Source organism: Pocillopora damicornis, chromosome 2 (genome assembly GCF_964200805.1).
Source record: "Pocillopora damicornis chromosome 2, jaPocDami1.2, whole genome shotgun sequence".
In the NCBI taxonomy this organism is placed as follows: Eukaryota; Metazoa; Cnidaria; class Anthozoa; order Scleractinia; family Pocilloporidae; genus Pocillopora; species Pocillopora damicornis.
In genome coordinates this window covers 24,805,141-24,820,459 of record NC_142671.1, presented here as the reverse complement: position 1 = coordinate 24,820,459, position 15,319 = coordinate 24,805,141, and the positions used below count along the sequence as shown (strand labels likewise).

Here is a 15,319-nt window from a genome sequence, read left to right as displayed (position 1 = left end):
TGTGTACACTGATTGGTCAGTTTTGCCGTGATGTTATTGGCTGTAAGACTCAAGTGGCGTAGGTCAGTCGTGATTGGTCGGTTTGGATCCGTTAGTGAAGTTAGGTCGTTCTGTTGGGTTCGTTTGTAATGTTAATGTCGTGGATGAGTCGTTTGTATGGTGCCGGTAGTGGTTGACACCTGTTAAGGGGAGTCTGTTCCAAGTTAGATAGAATTATTGATATTTGCTCTAAAGCGAGAGCGGAGAATTTCTCGTCTGTAGAAGCCGAAGTTGTAGCACACTTGAACTTGTAACAATGTCAACCAACACGCAGCGTGTGACTTTAAAATCTCCTAAAATGTGCGATAAAGATTATAAACAATCAAATTATAGACTAATGAATGCTTTGTGCCGTACAAAAGCCATATTTGCTGATTATAGCAAATCTCCGAAGTAATAAACGACAGAAGAAAGAAACGCTACGATTTTCCAATCGATTTTTCGTCTACATACATCTCTCTAAACGTGAAATTTTCCATTCCTACGAAAAATCTCGAAAGTTTTTCACATTTTTTAGCTTTCTTGCTCAATCATCTTGTATGGAGAGCTAAAAAATGTAGGATTATTCGGTCAAGTGACCGGCCAGAGCCAGAATTGCGTGACAGGTGTAGCTGAGAGAAACTTGTCACAGTCGCAGATTTTAAAAGGCATCCAAGACAAAAGTACGGTAGTGCCCAAAGATTTTTTTTATGGTTTCCACAGATGAAATGATGGATTATAAAGGGGAATTAAGATTAGTATTTGTAGCACGACTGCCCGGTGCTCTCGTGGACACGCTCTTAAGTGAACTTGACCGATCAGCGTACAAGAAGAACCATAGCACCGAATCGGCCTTGATAAAGGTTCAGGGTGACATTCCACGGGCCATTGACAATAACTGTTGAGTGATACTGCTGCTACTTGACCTTTCAGCGCATTTGATACTCTTGATCATCGTATCCTCCTAGTCTGTTACAACAGTTTGCTAGCGCTGGGAATGCTTTGGAGTGGTTCCGCTCATACTTGTTTACTCGGCACTAAGATGTGAAAGTGAATGGTAACGAGTTTACTTGTCGCGAGCTCTGCTGTTGTGTACCCCAGGGTAGTGTCCGTGGACCCATTCTATTCCTGCTTTACACGTCTCCACTGGGTGTTGTCACGAGATACCGTCATTTCAAGTTCCACCTGTAAGCTGACGATACTCATGTATCTTACCCTTTGAATCGTCTACCTCTGTCAGATTATTTGATCATTTAAGTTGGTTGCCCTTTACGTGGAGGCTCAAATTTCCAAATGTCTAGCTGCATTTGAGAGACTACGGGGAGAATCGCCTGCGTGTATCACTCGCCTTTTAACACGTTATAGTGATCTTCACTCTCGTAATACTAGGTATGCAAACCATATCTTAGTTTGCTCAAAGTTGAAACGTAAATTAGATGGCGGTAAGACTTTCAGTGTTACCACATGTCAACTATGGAACAGTTTCCCTATGACCTTACTACAAAAGACATCAATAAAAAGTTTTAAAAAGGACTTTAAAAAGGCAGTTTTTTCTTGGAAACCAACAGAGTTTGAATCATTTTATAGTTCAATTAGGTTCCTTTTTATAGCTTCCCAACTCCTAAGATCCACTTGATTTTAGATTTTATCATAGGATTTTCAATTTTTTCAACTGTTCATCTGTTTCTATGTTCTTCTATGTTTCTAATGTATTAATTTTTACTTCTTATTGATATCTATATTTGTTAGTTTTTTCTCATTTTGACTGTTTGGCTATTATTTAGTTTATCTGACTCGTTTTTTAAATACTTCTATGTAAGATATTTTTTAAAAAATCATTTTAGGCTCTATTGGATAGCGATAGAAATAGCGCTATACGAATAAAGTATTATTATTATTATTATTATTATTATTAATTATCAATTCCACTCAAGGTTTTTTCCACGTTTTACAAATGGACCGTCCTTGCGCAACCAAAATTTTTCTGCTTGTAGCTTACACGCTTTCGAGTTGGTCACTGTCACCTGGACATGATCTGGCGATGTCTTAGGTACAGTTAAAGTTATATTTTTCAAGAATCAATTCATAACACTATAGAAATATCGCGAGATAAGAGAACAAAAATATGTTTACAGACAAATCAAACTAAATGCATCCCATACATATGAAAGCACTCGAATCATGTGCACTAAAGGTAGTGTCGGGTTGCTATTGCATTCGACTCAGCGGTCGACATGTCGATCGATTATCGGTGGATAAGTGGTAGACATATATCGGTGGAGAGTCGTTCGATATCTCGATCGAAGAATGCCGATACTCCATTGATATGTCACCGACACTTCACTGCCATTTCACCGCTATTTAACAGAGTATGAGTTGGTTATCGGTCGATAGTCGGTCGAAGGTCTGTCGATGCATGTCGAGATTATACTCATATTTCATTACCAGCTAGGCTACTTTGCAATAAAACAGAATAACAGCATTGGAAAAGTTAATAAAAGTTTTAAAATGTTATAAAGTGTTGTGACCGGTTTCGTTTTTCTTTTCTTTACAAAAAAGAAAACAACAATGCTTAAAAACTACTATAAAAAGGTTAACACTATCTAGAAAACTAAAATTGCTAAAGTTAAGGGAAAAAAACATTTCTTCAATGCTAAGACTACTTACAGTACTAATATTTTTTGTTTTGTTACAATAGTATTTTCCTTGGGAAGCAGACGCTACCAACAGCTTTGAAATTACTTTTAATACTATGTTACTACGTGACTTACCTGTTTCACTCATCTTTATCATTTTTGTTTGTTTGTTTGTTTTGTTTTAGACTTTAAGACTGTGATATTTCCTGCTAGAGTTAACTAACGATAACTCTAACAAATTAGTAGGAAGACGAGAGTTCTAGCACAGCCCTCAATCAATTTGAGACAATTTTTCATTGCATTTTGATTTCACTTTGATCACACTTTGATCCCGAAATTTCACACTCTCCCTCGCAAAAGCCTATGTCCATGAGCAGGAGTGGAAATCGTGTCAACGACAACATGTCTCTTGCCATCGTTCGTAGAGAGAGCAATCTTGTCGAGAGTTTTAGAGAAGAGCGCATGCTTGGTCGAGTCAATGCAGTTCATCTTCCTGAGCTGATATTCGGTCAATCTCTTCAGCGGAACCTTCCGAGGAAAGTTCGACCACATCTTCCTCCTCTGTCCGACATTCATTCACAAAAAGACTTACGATGGCTTCGGAGAACGTGACAAAGACTTCTTCGTATTGACTCCACTCTAAGATCAGATGGATGATTTGCTCAAGATCACCAGTCATGTGCGCAAGGGAAAAAATGCACTGATCATTCTAGATGACTGCGCGGCTTCGAGAGATGTGAAGACGAAGACAAATGAACTCGTGAATTTGGCATTCAGCGTAAGATAAGAAGGTATCAGCCTGTGTGTTCTCACATAGCAGATGTCGAGTATCGCGAAGGCATTCGGAGAGAATATGGCTTCATTGGTTCTCTTTTACACAACAACAACCAAAGACATATTAGTTTCGATGATTACGCAAGTGAGATGACGAATGATTAAAAGAAAGAACTGATGGCAAAGCTCAAGGGTGAGAAGCATTAACGTCTCGTCTTCTGACTTCGTCATCCCTTTTTGCACTGATCTTGAATTTCAATGAGAGTATTTCCATTCCTCAAATAAAATGAAGATGACTGACAACGAAAAAGACGCTGTCAATGATTTTCTGAACATTCTCGAGGTTGAACCTTCAAATGATTCAGATAATCGAGAACAACTCGCTGTTCTCGTTGCAACCGGAAAAGCAGAGGAAATAATTGAGCAAGACCTAACTCAAGATAAGGTTAAGAGACTTTCTAGAAAAGATATTGAGGGGTACTTCAGGAAATGTGAGATCTAATTGTCTCCAAAAAATTGTGATGCGATAGTTGATACATTTCTTTAGCTTTCATGCAAAGCATTGGCATATTTTCACCCTGTTGATGAAGGAAAACTTCTGAAGGATTTGAATGAAAACTTCGCGGTCAAGAGAGAACTCGGGATGATTGCTGGTGCATTGAATCTGAGGTATGGAAAATGCATGGTGATTGCAAGTGCTGCTCTTAAGAATGTTGAATACGATCGCGCACATCCTCCTGAAGAACTTGACAAGAACTTGAGAAGGAACTTAAAAACAACGTGAGAAAGAACTTGAGAAGGAACTTGTCAAAAACTTGACAAGAACTTGAGAAGGACCTTGTCAAGAACTTGACAAGAACTTGAGAAGGAACTTGTCAAGAACTTGAAAAGAACTTGAGAAGTAACTTGAAAAAACTTGAGAAGGAACTTGAGAAAGAACTTGACAAGAACTTGACAAAGAACTTGACAAAGAACTTGACAAGAACTTGACAAGAACTTGACAAGAACTCGACAAGAAACCTGACAAGGAACTTGACAAGAACTTGACAAGTACTTAAGAGCTAATGTCAGCATGCATCAAACAAACAGCGGCAAGTCACCCAAATTGGTTTTCCCTCCTACTTTTATATTTTGTATCCCAATATGTTCTAATAATTGCGGTGTAGTTTTTTTGTAAAAATATTTTTTAGTTTTCGAGAAATAATTTTTTTCGTTCGACCGCTCAAATATGCAAATTTTCACCGTGAATATTACCCGAGTTGTGTGACCTCTTGTATCGAATGTACAAGACCTACGGTGTTTCCTTTGTTTTATCATCTAAACTTAATCCCCTGTCGTTATTGAAGCTGCCAAAGAAGATAGAAGACAGTTTTAACAATGACCGATATGACACAATCTACTGAGCTTCAAACTTTTAAAAGACCAAAGGATGGTTGTAAAGTTACTGTAAAAATTTCCTTTTGTATTTGCGTTGTTCTATCTTGAGAGGAACTCAAAGTCCGGCAAAATTTACTTGATAGCGACTATGAAATGTACATGGTGCGCCTACTTGTCGCCACCGTTAACTGGCATAAATCACTACAATTTGCAAAAAAATCTAACATAACACTCTTATCTTGTTTATTTATGATTTTATTAGCTGTTTCGATGATCACATTAATTATGCCCTACCACATTCTAGCCGATTTGAGTTCCAGTTGCGTGACAAGCGTGACACAAATTCAAAGATGAGTCAACCTCCGAAATACTAAGAGCTGGGTTTTTTTTTTCCTCTTTGCATGACATCTAGAAAAACCTTTCAAGAATTACTGCATTCAGAAAACTTAAATGTCCAGATCCATCAATGATTCCTTTGCCGGCTGAAGTCATAGTATGGTCACAGTGGTCAATTTGATTGACAAGCTACATACTGATTTAGCTAACTGATCTGTTTTATAAGCGTCTCATTTTACATGCAACATGGAGATTTGCTATTTAGGTAAATCGTTCGCTGGTGAAACTTGTGGGTTTAGTTATCGAGAAGACCAAGTCGTTCCCTTAAGTGATTGTTAAAAAGACATTTCATGTCACTTGCGGAGTTGCAAGTTTTTAAGATCCAGAAAATGAAGTTGATCTTGGTTTGTCGCGTGCCGGCATCTTAGAGACGCCAAAAGATATCGATGATTTTACAAATTGCCCCACTCACAGATCAAACCTCAGTGTTGGGTGGAATCGTGGTTCCAATAGCAGATGTAGGGTGCCAAAAGAAATGTCCGCCCATGGTAAAGGTAGGGTTACGTCGATTCCAAAAGCTGATAGGGGAATTAGCAAGCGTGTATTACAGATAGTATTCTAGATGTCTGGAAAATTCATACAATTTGGCTTCGGTAAGTAGGCTACTTACCACCGTGAGCAAAATTACGCGTGACGTCAAAGTTAAGTTTCGATTGGGAATTGGTTAATAGGTTACCAAAAATTCAGACAGAGTCGGAGTTTTCTGAAATAATGTCTGAACACTTTGTTGGCTTTCCGCCGTCTGGGGGGACGCGTAACTATGCACACGGTGGTAAAGGGCCCTCCGCACAGCGACTAGACGCTGACAAAACATGTTTCTCTTCGCCAAAATCACATCAGAATTTGTTCTTGCTAAATGTTTAGTGTGCTGCACGTATTAGTACCCTTAGGACCCTTTACATAAGAGGGCGGGGGTGCGCGCCTGGAATTTCGAAAACGACCGCTATAAAATTGTGAAAGGTGCTTAAGTCTTATCCGTGTGGGAGTGCACCAATTAGCCTGTAAAAACAAGTCTTTATGTCCTTTTCTGTCTTTTTCAATGCTTCGCTCGCTCCTACAGAGGATTCATACAAATATGAGAGCCGTGCCGCGTTTACATTGTACAGGTAGAAAAGGTCGTCCATAATGATTGTTTCGTTCTGTAATGAAAACCCCAATAAACTCACTCAGAAATGACTCATTTTGAATAAACTTTACGCTGGGTATTATGTGGCAACCGATATGAACTCGTTCTTGTACAAAACTCATTCGGATATCATGTAAAAGGCCCCTAAAAGTTTTTATTCCCAGAGCATCACGCTTTGCTCGCCTGACTGAATACTAAAAATTTCAGTAGCGTTGAAACAACAACCCGCTTTTAACTGCTTCGCTGCCGCTGAAGCAACTATTAGTGAAGAAAGCACATATTTTAGTATTTTTAATTCAACGTAAACAAAAATCTTTATAAATGGTAAATATTCACTTGTGTCGGTATCAATTATTGCGTGAACAACTTATGATATAAATGAGGGAGGGGAAAACACAACGCAAAACCTGAGCTCCTGTCAAAAAGTAATACCCAGGCGAAATATATTAATCGAAACGGCTAATAAAATCATAAATAAACAAGGTAAGAGTGTTATGTTAGACTTTTGTACCAATTGTAGTGATTTATGCCAATTAACGGTGGCGACAAGTAGGCGCACCATGTACATTTTATAGTCGCTATCAAGTAAATTTTGCCAGACTTTGAGTTCGTCTCAACATAGAACAATGCAAATACACAAGGAAATTTTTACAGTAACTTTATAACCATCCTTTGGTCTTTTAAAAGTTTGATTGTGTCATATCGGTCAATGTTAAAACTGTCTTTGTTTTGATACTACTTTTCGACATAGGAAAAGTATGTTGGACAAAAATATTCACCAAAAAATAAATATTTCTTTGGCAGCTTCAATAACGACAGGGGATTAAGTTTAGATAATAAAACAAAGGATTATGTTCACAGAAATACCGTAGGTCTAGTACATTCGATACAAAAGGTCACACAGCTCGGGTAATATTCATGGTGAAAATTTGCATATTTGAGCGGTCGAACGAAAAAAGTAATTTCTCGAAAACTATAGTATATATTCGCAAAAAAACTACACCACAATTATTAGAACATATTGGGCTACACAGTATGAAAGTAGCAGAGAAAACGAATTTTGGGCGACTTGCCACAATATTTAAAATTTGTTCGATGGATGCTGACATCCTCTCTTAAGAAGGAACCTAGCAAGAACTTGAGGAAGAACTTGAGAAGAAATTTAAGAAGAAACTTGAGAAGAAACTTAGCAAAACTCGAGAAGGAACTTGAGGAAGAACTTAAAAATGAACCTGACAAGAACTTGAAAAGAACTTGACAAGAACTTGAGAAAGAACTTGGCAAAAACTTGAGAAAGACCTTGAGAAGGAACTTGAGAGAAAACTTGAAAAATATTTATCAAGTAATAAAATGGATGAACGTGAGGCAGCTAAGACAAGACCCAAGAAAGAACCTGGGAGGGTTGTAGCTGGCAAACGGCTTGGCGAAAACAACAAGAAATTGAGAAAAACGATGAAGGATCGAAACTTGTGTGAAAACTCTATTGTGTCTGATTAACGTGAGGAGGTCACCAGGCAGATAGTTGAAACATCATTCGCACTTACTCAGATACTTTCAGTTGCAAATATTGTTCTTTCACTGGGTGGAATGTAATTCAAAAGTGAAGGGGTGATGACACTCTTAAAAAAATCAGCCAGAGGCAGAAATGGAGCAGGAGACTAAAGATCACCCTCCGGTGAGTTGGAGACCAGTCACAGGAATGAGACCAATGGATTGAAAATTTTTTCTTCAAATAAAGTGTTTGAGAATAAACTGATGAAAACAGTGTCCGATGCCGCAGTGATCACAGAGATCAAAGCCGGATATAGATGGATCGCGAAGAAGGTAACCAAAAGGGTCGATGATTTCTGACTCGAATTCCAATTTCGTGAACTTTGTGAGGACCACAGTGACTGTCACGGCTTCTCTTGCAACGAAGTAATACCTTGAAGACCAGAAAATTTTACCAGGAAATTGAAATTTTTTAGTGGTTTAGAGTCTTCTGCTTGATCGCAGGCAGCATTCTTCTTCATCCATGAAAGAGAAGATATTGAAAGAGAGAGGATGTGAAGAGAATTCTTCGCCGCCACCGAAGACGCAAAGCTCCAGTGGAAAGAAGGGTATGGTCCAGCCTTGAAGAGGTGAAAGGGTTAGTAGATTTTCATTCCTCTTGATATGAAAACTTGACGAATAGAATGGCGAGCAAAGCAATAATGTTGAATCTCCAAAAGCAGTTCATCAACCTGATCTTCATTTCCTTTCCCATTACCAACAAGAGGGAGGAAGGTCTTCAAGTACGCAGTTACAGTTGTCGATGTTGTGAGCGGATTCAAGGTTGCCGAAACTCTCACCGGGAGGGATCCTTCTACAATTTGGAAAGCTTTTGACACAATTTATGAGTGAGGACCATTGACATGGCCGATGGTTCTTCAGGTCGATCCTGGGCGTACATTCGTGGATGACGTCACGTAAGAAATGGAAAAGCGTGATGTGAGGAACAGAAGAGGGAATGTGAACGTTCACAGGGGTCAAGGAATCGTTGAGAGATTCAATCAAAATTTGGGTAAACGCTTCTTCTCCTCCCAATACAGTCAAGAGATGAACTTCACATCTTCATCAAAGAGATCCGCTGAAGGGGTCAAGAGGCTTCAGAAGTGGTCTCAGCTTTTAATCCTGAAGTGACCAGGTTAACTGGAAAAAGCCTGTTGATGCCATAAAAGAGATCACAGTTGACGTGAAGGTTTCAACCAATTATTGAAGGCCTGTTGGCTTTAAAGAGGAGAGAAGAGACTCCACGAAGAATGTGAGTTAGAAGGTGTTCAAAAAAGAGCAGCAGATCCAATATGGCCACTGAAGGTTTTCAACATCAAGAGATCAATTGTGGACAAAGGTGAACCAGTTTTCTATTTCCTGAAAGATGGGGCAAAGCATGAATTCGCCAGAGATTGTTCCTCATGTAACTGAGCTTCCTCTGGAAGAAATTCGTTGATATTGAAATATTTTCATTTCAATATCATCTCCCGCCAGTGAGAGGTCCATTAGTCACTCTCACAAGCTCTCGGTACACAATTTCAACCTGGGTGTCTGAGAGGATGATGTGACATTTCACATTGCCTGAACCTGATCCATTTCTGTGAATCTCATTCGATGTCAATCCAGAGCCATGAAGATCATTGTCTTTCATGCTTATTAGATTGATGAAGAGACGAAACCTGTCTCCAGCAAAAACGTCAGTCGCATTCATTGAACTGTTTTCCATCCCGAGTCTTCTCCAGACCTCCTTCCAAGGATCTCCCGTCTTCATCCCCTGAGTGAACAATTTATTCGAAATTCCATGGATGGTCTCTTTCACCTCAGTGATGTCATGGTTGAATGTCTTTTCACTGTCCCTCGCTCCTGCAGCATATGTCTCGTAGAAGATCTCCCTGGAACATCGATGCTTTCATTGATTATCGTGCACGTTTCTTTGGCAATTTTCAATGTCTTGTGATGTTTAACACGCTCATACGTGAATCTCCTCTCACTCTAGAAATCTGATCCCACTTCATTGACAAGTTTTTCATTGTGAATCACTTCATACGCAAGCTTTCCTGATTCAGATCTCTTCACAATGTTGCTTGAAAGTGCGAGCCTGAGTTCAAAAACAAGATCATTTGAAATTCATTTCGGAAAGAAGACATCATCATTTTTTAGAATCTCACAATCCAATAATATAGTCTAACCGGTTCTGTAAATCAAATTCAGTTTGATCTCTTTTGCAACTCTCGAAGTCTTCTCATCTCCAGCATTGCATCTGATCTTTGAAAGGTCGACATATTGAATTCACTCTCTCAGCATGTTCGATCCTTCATGCCCCGTCAAGAAGAGGTCTTCAGAGAGTTTTCATAGTTTGAAGCCATTTGTGAATTTCAAAGTCATCAACTCTTGTAATTGTTCATGAAGAAATTGATTGCATAACTACTCACTGTCAGGTCGAACATACAGTAAGAGGTCCTGTTTATATGACAATGCTGTCACCAAGCTTTGGAGCAGAAAATCAGAATCTCACCTGGATATGCTCTGCTTGGATTGAATGTGTCTCGATAAACCATGCGTTCTCCTTTTGGAGCGTTCTATGTTTTCTTTTCAAAACCCGGATTGATTCTCTCATTGACTACTACTTTATTTAAAGGTTACTTTATTTCAACGGTTCAAAATGGTTAAATTTGGAGACACTGATCCCCTGTTACAACACAATGACGACGACGACGATGATGATGATGATGGAAATAAACAACACCTTTTCGACGTGATTTCAATGTAACCCCCAGTCCCTCAGGTGAAGATATTTCAATGACGACAATGTGGGGGAGAGAGAAAGAACCAAAGAATGCAGAGATGTCTCTTATTCGAGGTGGAATACCTGAACTGCTTGAAGAAGTTTCACTCGTGATTGCTCGTGAAAAAACTTGACTTGGAATATCCAGAGAGGAAACCGATCAAGCTCAGAGTTGAAAACGGAGAAATTTTTGCAATTACCAATGCTTTTAGCAAGAGAGCTCTAGGAAATATGAAGTGCTCAGAAGAGACGGAAGATTTCAAAAGTCTTTCCTCGATTGTTTAAAACAAAAGTCTTGGTCCATCAAGAGAGGAACTAATTGCTGAGATAGAGGAAAAAATTGTAGAGAAACTGAGGTCCATTTAAGAAGAACAAAGGTTTGCTAGAAAGAGCAAGAGAAAAGGTGGCTGGGAAGACACAACAGCTCGATGGTCTTATGAACGAGAGAGAAGAGCTAGAGGCTAGATCATCACTCAATGAGAGGGTGAGACACTTTCAAAAAATATGGCATCACGGTTTCAGCTGTCGTCCTCGCAGTTATAACAACGATTGGAGTGATTGTGAGTTCATTAACTGGAGGTCTGAAGTCTGTTGTCAAAGGAGTTGAACATGGTTTTAAGACTCTTGGAAGCAAGATCGGGGGAATCCTCCAAGGTCTCGTTGATTCAGTTCTTGGCTTCGTCTTCAAACCTGCCAGATCAGTGATCGGCTTCCTCAGTGAGAATGCATTTATTCTGATAATGGACGTTGCGATCTCCATGTTTGAGCAGATTAAAAAGAAAAATTGAATCGTTAAAGCTGAAACCACGTCTGCCACTGATATCAACCTGATCTTGATTGTTTCACGACTGGATTCACTGACTCTACAGGTTTGTGGTGGTGACTTCACCTGTCTCGCAGTTAAAGTTGATCCTTCCCTGTTCGGGAATGATCAAGGGTTGGGAGGGTTTAGGGTTGAGAGTTCACTCTGTCAATCTTTGATGGACCTCCATTCATTTGCCAGACTCCCACTAATCTAATCTCCAAGTTCACTGATCTGTTCACTCCGAGTTTCATGTCAGCAGTTGCCCTCTTCAAACTGTTATTGTACTCAACAGTACTCTGAGTGTTCAGAAGAAGATTTGAAGGCATGAGCTGAGTACCTAGAGAAACTGCGAGATTGAGTCTGACAATTGCTCCATTAAAAGTGAACTGAAATCTCTCAACACTCCCTGAAATGTCTGGCTTTCTTATCGCATTTAAACCAGAACGAGAAAGTCAGGCTGAGAATCCTTTGCACTTCCTGATTGACTTGAGAATCAAGATTGCAATAGAGAAATGCTTCAATCGACTGATTCAGTCTCTCCATTCCGGTGTGTGTCAGACCTTCTGACTCACCTGCCATGAAGAAGTCGAATTGCCTCTAAACTTTCATGATGTCACACCCCAGAAAGTCGATCATATTTCTTTCGATGGCTTTTCCACCTTCGTCACTGAACTTCCCTCTTCCTGGATAAGAGTTTGAAGTTGCTGACTAATTATAACCCGTTCACACCAAAGCTTAAACATGTTTAAATCTTGTTTTACTAAACTGGTTTTATTAAACTACTTGTTCACACCGCGGGCGCGTGTAGCCAAACATGTTTAAAACCGTGTTTAATAAAACTACCTAAATGAGGTTGTTTAACTTTCGTGTTTAACTAAACACATTAAAGATGGCGGTTGCCAAAAAAACCCGCGGAAGGATTTGGGAAAACCAGGAAACGTTATTGTTACTACAGAAGTGGGGGAACGAAAAACGACTCGAAAAACGAAAAGAGGCCTATATGGCAAGAAATAAGTGATTTTATTCGAGCGGCAGGCTACGAAGACCGTGATGAAGATGCCTGCAAAACAAGAGTACACACATTAGTAAGTGCGTATCGCTCCTACAAAGACGAATGTGAGAAGACCGGAAACGGGACTCCAAAGAGGAAGCCGGCGTTTTTCGACGAAGTCGATGAATTTCTCTCAAAAAAACCATGTACCAAACCGAAGGTTGTGGTAAATTCTTCAAAAATTGTCATTGAGGCGGACAACGAAGAAGAAGGCAATGAAAAAATTAAGAACGATGAACCAAACGAAGAGTTGCCTTCCTTCAGCGGCGGCACCAGCGTCGGCAGCAACAACAAAACAGCCGGCAAATTTCCTCAACCAAACAAGGGTGAATGTTTGACAGGTGAGCTTTGAAAACTTTCGCTGATTGGAGGGTCAGACAATAGGCCAAGAAAATGTTTCAATATCGGCGCCTACGTTGTCTGTAATCTCTAACAAAATTTCTTGATAATTTTACTTCCAAGATGAGTGGAGTTGAACAAAAATATTGAGATAAGTATTGGCTCAAACTTTAACTTCTGCCTTTGAAGATTTCTTGTATTCCTTCACAGAAAGAACAACAGATGCTGGCAAGCCATTTTTCAAACCCGCTACGAAGAAGCGGAAGGTGTCAACGACGGATGCCTTAACACAAATTGACAAGGCGTTGGAGGCATTTGTTTCCTATCAACAAGCTGCTGATGGGAGTTTTCTTGGCGCAGAGGAGGCTCGTGAAAGACGAGAAGAAGAAAGGGAGGAGAGAAGAAGGAAGGAAGACCAGGAGTTTCTGCTGAAATTGGCGCAGGTACTTCGAAAATAAAAAGTACGTGTCTTCAACAATTTAATTTGCGATCGTACCTGCGACAGTTTCAGTTGGTTTAGTTTTCGGCTTTATTTATGCTGTAAGTTGAACGATGTTTCACGAAATCTAATGGCCGATTCCCAGTCGTTGGAGAAGGTGCAAGAAAAAAAAGAAAACTTTATTGAACTTACCGATTAGATCATTGATGTTGACATGCTCTGGTTAACTTTTCTTTACTTGAACTAATTGTCTTCTATAGTTGTCTTCAATTGAATATGCTTTTTTTTTTCTTTGAGAAAATAAAAATCGTTTTTTTCCTTTAAGTGTTATTTTTAATTTTCCGGCAGAGCCTAGTTGTTCAGAAGCCGATTAACACTAACCCAGGGTTAAATTTTGATTCAGCTTCTTTATTTCTTTATTCAGGAGTCTTTTTTGGGATAATTTTCCCTATTCCTTGAGAGATGAGAGATGAGATGAGAGATGAATGGTGCCAATTTCCTCACTTGCAGCCAAGGGCTGAATTGCGGAGGAACCAGAGAGGTGAGATCGGACGTCAGCATATTAAAGGCGCCTCTGGCAGCCGCTTCAGTCCATTGTGATCACACCTCACCCACCCAGACCTACGACGGCACAAATCGAGATAGACCACAACACCGGGCACTACGTGCCCTACTCTTTGCGAACAGTGCGTGCGTTCTTTTACGTCCCACAATTTTATTTGTAACATAGAAGGGTTGTGAGACGGGACCTCCGGCTTTACGTCTTATCCGAGAGACGAAGCAAAGTGGGTAAAGCATCTTGCTTAAGGATACAGCGACATGCCCCTGGTAGGACTTGAACCCGGGCCCTTCGACCCAGAGTCCAGCGCACTAACCACTGGACCACTGACGCCCCACGCCCCTTTTAGACCATCTAATCATCAAATTGTAGACAAAAAAAAAGAAAATGGATTTCTTTTTAAATTTTCATATTTGAAATCAAATTTCACACTAACCCTGGGTTAAGTTAAGCCACCTTTAAAAGGCTTGGCCCAGAGTATTTAAAAAATGCTCCAGAAAATTAATGAAATAAATGAATATTTTTGTGCACAGTGGTTAGGATCTTTTGGAAGAATTGATTTAATATTTGAAATAAAGTTTTGATCCACCTTTAAAATGATGAAATTTGTTTCTGAGGTTCCATCAGTTGTTCAGAGAGAGAGGGTCATATGAATGATGTCTTTTAAGTCTCCTTGATAAATTTACAACAGAGAGCTTTGTGTGTTTGTTTGCTTAATTATTCTTTCTTGTAAGGGACTAACCAAAAAAGTCTGGTGTATAATTACACAGTCACTTGCAATGGAACAAGAGCAAAAAGTTAGTGAATTAAATTAGTTTTGCTGACATTAATGCCAGCTGAGGCCATGTCACTGAGTGAGTAGATCTCCTTGCTATTCGAACTGAACACTTCGATCGAAAAGCTGAGATTGTCCCCCTCCTTCTTTATGCCTACATCTAATACTCAGAGAGGAAGATGCAAGTCTTGCACTCAAATTAATATTTTATGTGAACATGTAGTATGCATGGCTAAATTAGCATATGTCACACCATGGGTTTCAAACTACTCCCTAATTTTTTAGCATAATTTCAGTGCTAATATGTTTATTTCACATGTGAAATGGCAAACTTGCAATGACTGCATCTTTAATTGTTCTCAGATGGTGTCCAGGTTTTGAAATGTTCAAAAAAAATGTGGGAGTTTCAAAGAATACCACAGACAATCAAAGTTTGCCATCAGTAATTTTAATTTACACAATTGACAATTTACTTTTCAAATCTCATTTATACAACTGTAATTACAAATGAAACACTGCTTGACCCTCTTAGAGGAGTGTCCTTCAAAAGATCTTGACTCTCCCATTATTTATGAAACTATTTGCACTGTATACAATAAACCTTAAAGGAAGAAAGTATTCATATAAACGACTTTTTTGAGCTAGAGATGCAAACTCTTTGATGGATTATTTGCCTGTGAGAGATGCTTATGTTGAACACTCATGTTCAAGTGATGCATGTGACAAT

General features: G+C 39.3%; 1 pseudogene across 1 annotated transcript; it reads left to right on the top strand.

Moving 5' to 3' along the window:
• The first annotated feature begins 12,232 nt into the window (after window positions 1-12,232).
• Window positions 12,233-13,567, top strand: LOC149050471 (uncharacterized; annotated as a pseudogene). Its single transcript, XR_016183486.1, has 2 exons — window positions 12,233-12,821; window positions 13,030-13,567. The product of XR_016183486.1 is annotated as an uncharacterized LOC149050471 (transcript).
• The last annotated feature ends 1,752 nt before the right edge of the window (window positions 13,568-15,319 follow it).